The sequence below is a fragment of the Cryptomeria japonica genome, chromosome 1 (assembly GCF_030272615.1).
Source record: "Cryptomeria japonica chromosome 1, Sugi_1.0, whole genome shotgun sequence".
Classification (NCBI taxonomy): domain Eukaryota; kingdom Viridiplantae; phylum Streptophyta; class Pinopsida; order Cupressales; family Cupressaceae; genus Cryptomeria; species Cryptomeria japonica.
Window position 1 is genome coordinate 505636939 of NC_081405.1, and position 8831 is coordinate 505645769.

At 34.8% G+C, this 8831-nt stretch overlaps 1 pseudogene; it reads right to left on the reverse strand.

Annotated features, from left to right (window-relative positions):
• Window positions 1-4497: 4497 nt before the first annotated feature.
• On the reverse strand, window positions 4498-7903 carry LOC131052242 ((R,S)-reticuline 7-O-methyltransferase-like; annotated as a pseudogene).
• Window positions 7904-8831: the final 928 nt, after the last annotated feature.

An 8831-nucleotide genomic window follows, 5' to 3' on the forward strand; every position in this document is an offset into this window, starting at 1 on the left:
GCTTTATACTTGCATTTAAGATTTCAAATCTTCCGTGATGAAGTAATTGTCAAGCAGTTACATGCCATTGACCATTGGTACAGATATGAATGGAAACACCAAGGCTCTACACACATTCATGGATTTCTGTGGCTGCCACAAGCACCTAATATTGACAACCTTGATTGGACAGACCATGAAAGCATTGAATCAGTTAAAACCTTCTTTGACTAGTACATCACAGTATGGAATCCATGCACTGAAGTGGACCACTCAAACAAGCAGTATATACCTGCAATTTTAGATCCATGTCTTTCAAATATAGATGTCATTTTTAGATCTGGTCCTTGCACTGACTACATTGAATTGGTGAATGTTGTTCAACGACATACAAAGTGTTCAGAGTTTACATGCTTGACAAAAAATAGCACAACTCTTGAATGTCGATACAAAGCAACTTGGATTGAACAACATACCTCATCATTGATAATAGACTATAATAATAGTCCATCCTACAAACCAACAAGGAATGATAGTCGACTCAATGTCCACAACCCAATGATGCTAGCCATATGAAGGGCTAATGTTTATTGTCAGGCAGTGTGCTCGAAAAAGGCAGTTCTCTGATATATCTCTAAATACGCATCTAAAACTGAACATAAATTAGAGAGCTATACTGAAATGTTAAAAATAATGGTTGGATTGACAAATTCAGAAGATACAATTCTCTTATCATATCAGAGATTTATGATGGGCATTGTTGCAGATAAGGACATTAGTGCTCAGGAAACTTGCCACATGCTACACAAACTCCCCTTGATCTCATGTACATGTCAATTTGTCACCCTCAATGTTGGCAAAAATATCTTCCAATGAATAATAAACTGTGATGAAGCTTCACAGACAAGCATTTCTTTTATTTGTAATTACATGAAAAGACCATCAAAGTTAGCAAACCTAACACTACTTCATTCAGCTCAGCTATATACATACAGTCAACAACACAAATTATGTAAATGGCAAAAAAGAAAGCTACCAGCAATTGTAAATGTCTTCCCCAGTTCAAATCCTTATATGTAGAAGTTGACACTACTTTTGAATCTTTCTGTTGGAGTGAATTGTTTTTGTACAAGCCTTTCCGCAACATCCTTCTACATATAGGTACCTCAACTGATGAAATTATACTAAATTGGAAACTTCAAAGTACTCATTACATTCGATGACATGTAAATGGCATTGAAGAACACTCCACTACAGAAAGTAGTGAAGACCTGCACTTGCAAGATATTCCACAATCTATCGATCAGGACCTCTACAAATGGGAGTTCCTGTCACAAATGGGAGCTTCAAACATCTTTGATGTTGCTACTCTTCGAATGCTTGGGAAACATGATTTTGACCTTCACATTAATTGGAGTGATTCCATACCTAATGAAATGCTCCATACAATAGCCTCTCAATTCCTTCCAACGAAGAAAACCCAATCAGGTCACACCCTTGGCAACATACACTCAAATGCCCCTAATACCTTTGAGCTTGCAACAAACCAAAAAAGTGCACTTGATATTATCCCACGCTGCACAAAATTTTAATTCCTTAGGTCATTACGATTAATTATTTAAGGCACAACAAGTACTGGAAAATCATTTCTTATTGATTGTATACATAAACAATTAAATTTCCATTTAGATCCAATGCAATACCCATTTCTTGTACTAGCACAAACATGTGTATCCACATATAATATCCAGGCTACCATAATCCATGTTTCCCTCTGTATACCTATTCAAGAATACAAACCTTTAATAGGCCATTCATTGTTAATGTTTCAAGAACAATGCAAACATTTACGCTACATTTTGATTAATGAAATGAGCTTTGTTGGTCCTCAATTACTCATCAAGCTTGATAACAGATTGCGACAAGCATTTCTCACCAAACAACATGAACCATTTGCAGTGCTCTCAGTTATATTGGTTGGTGATCTTGCATAACTACCCCCAGTTATGGACAAACCATTGTATGCATCCCACTCAACAACACTTGCTTTATGGCACTCCTTCAATGATGTTGTCAACTTGATGTTTTTTTTCAATAACAAGGTACAGACCCCTCATAGATGCACTTCTGTGAGATTTTTCTTAATGTACGCAACACAACACCATTGCAAATGGACTAGAAAAGCCTACAGATGTGGTCAACCCATGCTTTGACACTTGATCAAAACAACCACTTTGACCAGCAAAACATTTGCTTGCAACCAATGCAGCTTCAAACGCGCACAACATTAAGATGTTAAAGAAATTGCACTCACCCATTGTGCGTGAAACATCAATCAGTGCTCATCACAAAGAAAAACAAACTCACAAAGATGAACAACTCTCATTTGAAATTCTTCTTTTTATAGACCAGGAAGTCATGCTCATTGCAAATTTTTTGGATAGAAGTTGGCCTTGTGAAAGGTGCTCTGGGTTAGATAAAAAATATTGTCTACGATGCAAGTTCTAAACCACCAAATCTGCCAAAATATGTGGTGGTCCTCTTCCAACATTACACTAGCCCACCATGGGATCCTACAAATCCAAAACATGTTCCCATTCCACCAATTACTAGAGGAAACCGCACATAGATTCCATTAACGATGGCATGGGGTATTACTATTCACAAATCACAGGGTCTGACACTAGACTTTGCAACAATTGACATTGGCAAAACAAAAAAACAAGGTCTTACATTTATAGTATTTTCTTGAGTAAAATCAATTAACCACCTACGGATTCACCTGCCTTTCACTTACCAGAGGTACTCAAAATATCAAGGTGGTGCATCGACCATTTTAAGAAAGAATGAAGAAGATCGTTTTTGAAGCTTTCTCAGATCACAAAAGAAAATTACTTACAAAAAAAAAATACAGGTACTGCAAACACAACGTCCATGTGATTTTATATTTCATATATCTTCTGTCATTCATTTCAATGAATTATAACACTTGTGTCTTGTAGGATCTACAATAAATGTAAATGATTACATCTCAACAAGCATTTTTAACTACTATTCACATTCATTGAACAACAGGTTTGCAAATCCCATCCACTGTCTTTTCATACTATTTTCCTTCTTTCAAATTACCCCTCTAATGGTTACTAAACTTCTCTTGTCTTCTTCTACTTGCAGGGCATCAAAGAAGACACCATTTTAAACGACACAACCTACAAGGGTATCCCAGTCTCTCCAACCTTTACACTCAATGATGCTAACTTCTGTTTGTATTGTCCATCTTCTTTGCAGATTTCAGAACCACCAGAAAAGTTTACCCATACTATTAATAGTTGTAAGTACCATCCTTTCCAATTCTTTTCAATCTGCAAATTTGTATGCTTTCAATTATTTAATATGCTTCAAATTTTGTAATACAATGTTATTTCTCATAGGTATGCAGTGGCAGACAATGAATCAATCTACAAAACAAAACAAACACATACAGATAATACAACATCAACAACTATTGTAAGTACCTTCCTTTCATATTATTTTCAATCTGCAAGTTCTATCATACATTTACAATTTCCTAATACATTGTTATTTCTCACAGGTTTAACATGACATCAGTTTTGTACATCGCAAATATATACATCAAATGGCTATATAACATGTTGGCAATGCCAACATGGGGGTTGGAGGGTGGATAACAAAACTTTTTTGGGTCCAACAAATAGTATTGGTTGGGATTTATAAAGTCTAAAATACAAACCAATTGTAATAACTACTTTTAATGGCACTTTCATATTGTACAACATGCTACATTCAGCAGCATGGCGGATGGTAGGTGGTACACTTTATATTTTGGGAACAACTATAAACATTGGTTGGGTTATGTACTGTCACAATTCTACATATCTATAAATATTACTCATATTTTTCTTCAATTGCTTTCTTTCATTATGATCCTTCTACAAAGTCAAAGCACTTTTCTATAAGTCTAATTCCTTGCAAAATTTACTTTAACTGCTTCTAATGCAATAATGCCTTTACAATCACACCTATTGGCCTCCTATTGTAGGCACTCCCCAACTGCTAGTTACTACAAGTTCATAAATCATATAAAATGCATATAAGATGAAGGAACAAAAAGTAACTTCAAAGCTGCGGACAGAGCCCTATTCATTATCACCATGTTGTCCAGTTGTCCCATATTGGTGGGTCTCATATATCATATCAACAGATAAAATGTTTTCAAGTAGTCAGTATTTATTTTATTGTAGACGAGAAAAGTAGTATTGCACGAGAAATGGATCACATGCTTTCTCCAACATTTCACGTCGCTAACTGGTTTTAAGGATCATATCTTCCTTAAGCTAAGGCAGTCTGTTCCACGTTAACAGGCAAACTGTGCTTGGAATTTTTTACTAGTTATAAAAAGAAGATGGAACACACAAAAAGAAAGCTGGAAAGATGCAAGCGTTGCATTAATAAGGGAGGCAACCTATTTCTCTGTAGATAGCTACACAGAGCGGCTAATTAATAAGGAAAAGCTTCAATTACAGACTGTAAAGCTGGTATGGCAATAACATTGAAATGATGAAATCCTCTTTCCTTCAACAGATTCTTCCACTCTTCCTCACTTCTCTCTTTCCCACCAGAGCTGTGCGCAATCATTGCCAGATCAAACACAAAACCCAAAGTGGGATCCATCACTGTCTTCTCTCGGGCGTTCAAAACTCCATCCACAATGATCACCTTCCCCGTTTCTGGAATAGCCTTTTTGCACTACTTCAGAATCTTTACACAGTCCTCGTCTCCCCAATTATGCATTATCCACTGCAAAATTTCAAGAAAAAAACAAAACACCCATTCAAAAGAAAGCCTCCTACATACAAAATAAACAAGCACCAAATTTGATCCACCGACCTTCATGAATATAGGATCTGCGGATGGCACCTCTTTGAACATGTCTCTTCGAACATGCTTTACCCCTACATTATGAAAAACAAGAACATTTTGTGTCAAAGAAAGAAAAAGCGAGTCCATTTAAGGCCACCCGCTTTGTTGTTACAAGAACTATAATTCAAAATTATTTATACCTGGGAAATAAGGAGTGGTTGATGTAAGATGGGGTAGATCATAACTAATGTCATTGATAGTCGGATGTGCCTTCACGATCTCTGCAATGGTCGCTCCGATGCCACCTCCGACGTCCACCAAGGAATTCAAGCCCTGAAATCCCTCATATTTAGACAAGATGGCCTTTATCACCATGTTGGAGTTGCAGGCCATTGCTTGGTTGAAGAGGTCGTTGTACTCAGGGTGCGCAACACCATGGTAAAAAATGTGGAGGCCGTGAGCCTTCTGGAAGGCCACGCCACCGTGGAGGATGCACTCGTTGAATCGGTGCCAAGGCGCCAAGCTTGTCACGTCGTTCTGCATAAGCAGCCTCGAAGCCATGGAGACCAACGGTGCCGCCGCGCCGCCTTTCACGAACCATTTAGAAGAGGGCGTTAGGCCGTATCTCACTTCATTCGCGCCGCCGCTTGTTTCGGCCCTGAAAAAGTTGTTGGCAACCAGGAAGCGCAGGATTGTGAAGAGGCAATTGACGTACGTCGGGCTTTTGGCTGGGCAGCTCCGCTGCAATAAACTATAAAGGAGTTTATATCAATTTTGTTTTGCAACCCACCTAATGAGTAATATTTTCTTTCCAATGCATGTGTTTTTGGTGTATGTGATATATGTGGCAATCTTGCATTGTTGGATGAATGTTTGCATGAAAATCTTTCAATTGATTTTGGACAACAATTACTTCATGTAAAATGATTTAAAACTGTTGAGTATCCATTGAAGGATTGAAAGGTTGGAAGACAGTGCGATCTAATTACTGAAAAAGTTATTGCTCATGCATTTATGAATGAATTTAAGAGTAAGATCGTACCTAAATATGTTAAACACTCTCAAAATGCTAGATGACTCGATGATCAGTTTCGAATATGTAAGAATACATTTCCCGTTGGTAGTATACTTTCGGTCGTTGACTTTGCAGAGAACTACACGCTTGCACCACAAGATGAGGTCTACTCACAATATTACAATTTGGTGCAAGTAGCAATTTTTGTTCATATTGTCTATAGACATGCACCTGATAGTATAGAAGAGGATCGTAAAATTTTGAGAGAGTATCATTTCTATATGAGTGATAATAAATTACACTCATCAGAGTTTGTCCAGTATTGCTTCAACACCTTTTATGAGAATTTGAGGGAGAGAGAAATTCAGATGACACAACATCTAGTATGGTCAGATAATTGCACAGAGCAATTCAAGAATGCTAGGATGTTTTATTGGTTGAGTAGGATACATAAGAAAACTAATATCGAACACATGCGGAGTTTTTTTGAGGTTGGACATGGGAAATGAGAACATGATGGTGTCAGTGCATGTGTTAAGAGAGCCCTTTGCAGAGAGCAACTCAAATTCGATGAAAAAGCTAAATTTAAAAATGCAAGTGCAGTTGTGGATTGGTGTAGTGCAACTTTATCCACAGGATCAAGTCAGAACTCTACAATGAAACGTTTCTTCTGGCTAGTTGATGAGGATAATATCCTTCCAAGATATGGTTGTGATACAATCAATGGGTTAGCTAGATGGTATTCATTTAAGAGTTCTAATTCTGACACTTGGACTATATGGATTAGGGAACTTACATGTTTTTGTCAATTTTGTGTTACAGGTGAATGAGAAGAATGTGAGAATACGGAATGGGTTGAAGAATGGAAACAAAAATACTTAACACCTAGTGAGACACAATATCAAGATGTTAGAAGAAATGAAGAATCAGATCATGCATATGCATTGGAAGATTATGATCATGTTTCAAACCTCACACAACCTAGTAATTTAAATCAATTTCTTGTTTATAACTTTAAATTATATTATTTATGTATTGTCATATAATTTATGATTGTATTTGAATTATAAATTCTAACAACTTTTATTTCTACATGTACTTAATTTTGTTTTCCAGGACATGTGTATGTTGTTGTTGCACTTGAGGATAATGATGAGCAGACTAAGTATTGGCTAGCTATATGTGTAGAACCTAAGAAAAATTTGATATGTCATCAAGTAGATGATGATGGTTTTCAGTATCCAGTTGGGTTTGTTGTAGTAGTTGGCACATGGCTACGCAAATACCTAACAAGAAGGAATGGCTTACCAACTTATGAAGACTACCAATCATAAAAGAAGATTATACACTATTCTCATTTGGTGGTGGCGACAAACATCAAATTAGAAAGATACAAAGGGAGACCTACTAATAAGGTATTACGGACACTTTCAATGGAAGAGCACGAGGCAATCATAGACGCATTGCAGAAGAGAGAGGATGTAGATGGTAAATTAGGTTGAATCAAATTTATGCATGTAAGTTTGTGTTAATTGTGTGAACTTTTTATATGTAACTTTCTATATGTATTTATGTCTTCTTTATTCTTATACATGTAGCTAATTAATTTGGTGTTCAGTTTTCAAGTAAAACTTTATGTAACATAGATGACACTGAACTCGTGCATTTTAAAACTTTTTGCTAATCAAAGTTGTAATACTAGGTGATTTCAATTATTTTATTGTTGTTATATGGTAATACAAGATAAAGTCTTAGAATTCAATTTAATTATGATAAATTGTTGTCTTTGTCCCTTTAACATATATATTGTTGTTATATACATAGGCAAAATAAAATTTTGGTATTGAGATGTTAAGTACAACTTGATGACATGGATGACATAGACACAACTTGGTGAGTACATTAGACTGAATAAAATACATTTAACTTTTTGTAGAGTAAATTGAACTTTACTTTTAAATATATATTTATAATGACATTTGAACATTCATTTTTTTTTGCAAGACCCCTAGAAGAACATACGTGCATTGATATAATTTTGGTTTCATAAACAACATTTTATTCATCTACTTTTGTTAAATAAATAAAATATGTACATTGGCCCTATGTTCACTAATTGATGATGATAGTTTTTGATGTTGATAGTTATTTTTTCATGTGAATCGATGTAACTTCATTCAATATAAATAAGTTGATGTTTGTTTATATATATGTATGTATATGTCCTACTCTAATCTAGTTCTCGTAAAATCAATTCATTTTGTCAATTACATGAACAAATAAGTACATAATAATGAATGATAACAAGTCTATGTTATAAGTCCACCATAGTACTCATTTTGAATATTATTATTTCAATTGTAAAAATGACCCATTCAATTATTTAGGATATATATATATATATATATATATATTAAATTACATCATTTAGTGAACTATTCAACAACTTCATCCTATCTTTTCATATTCTAATTTTATTGCTCCCAAAAATGTCAATTTTAAAGGCTAATTGTTTCCCATCACTATTTATGCTAAGCCAATATAGATCTAGCATTTAAGATTTTGTGTTCAATGACAAGCTCAAAATTTATTGGTAATTATTCAACTTAGATTGAAAAAAAGGAAAGAACCAATTATTTTTTATTACATCCACGTCAATAGATACAACATTATCATAAGAATTTACATATATGTCATGTGTGTCTTTCATTTATATGTATATTAGAAAACAAATTTGGCTTAATGTCAACAATGTGTCATGATTTTTCTACACATAATAAATTCCCAATAAATAGTTGAGTATTCCTTATCTATCACATTTTCAATTATCATTCCCATCTCTTTTAATAAATTTAGAGTTTATATTGCATTGTTTGTTCTATTATTTTATTTTACAAAATTGATGAGCTTTATGTGAACATGCAAGATTTAAAACTACCTATCACATTGTTCTAGG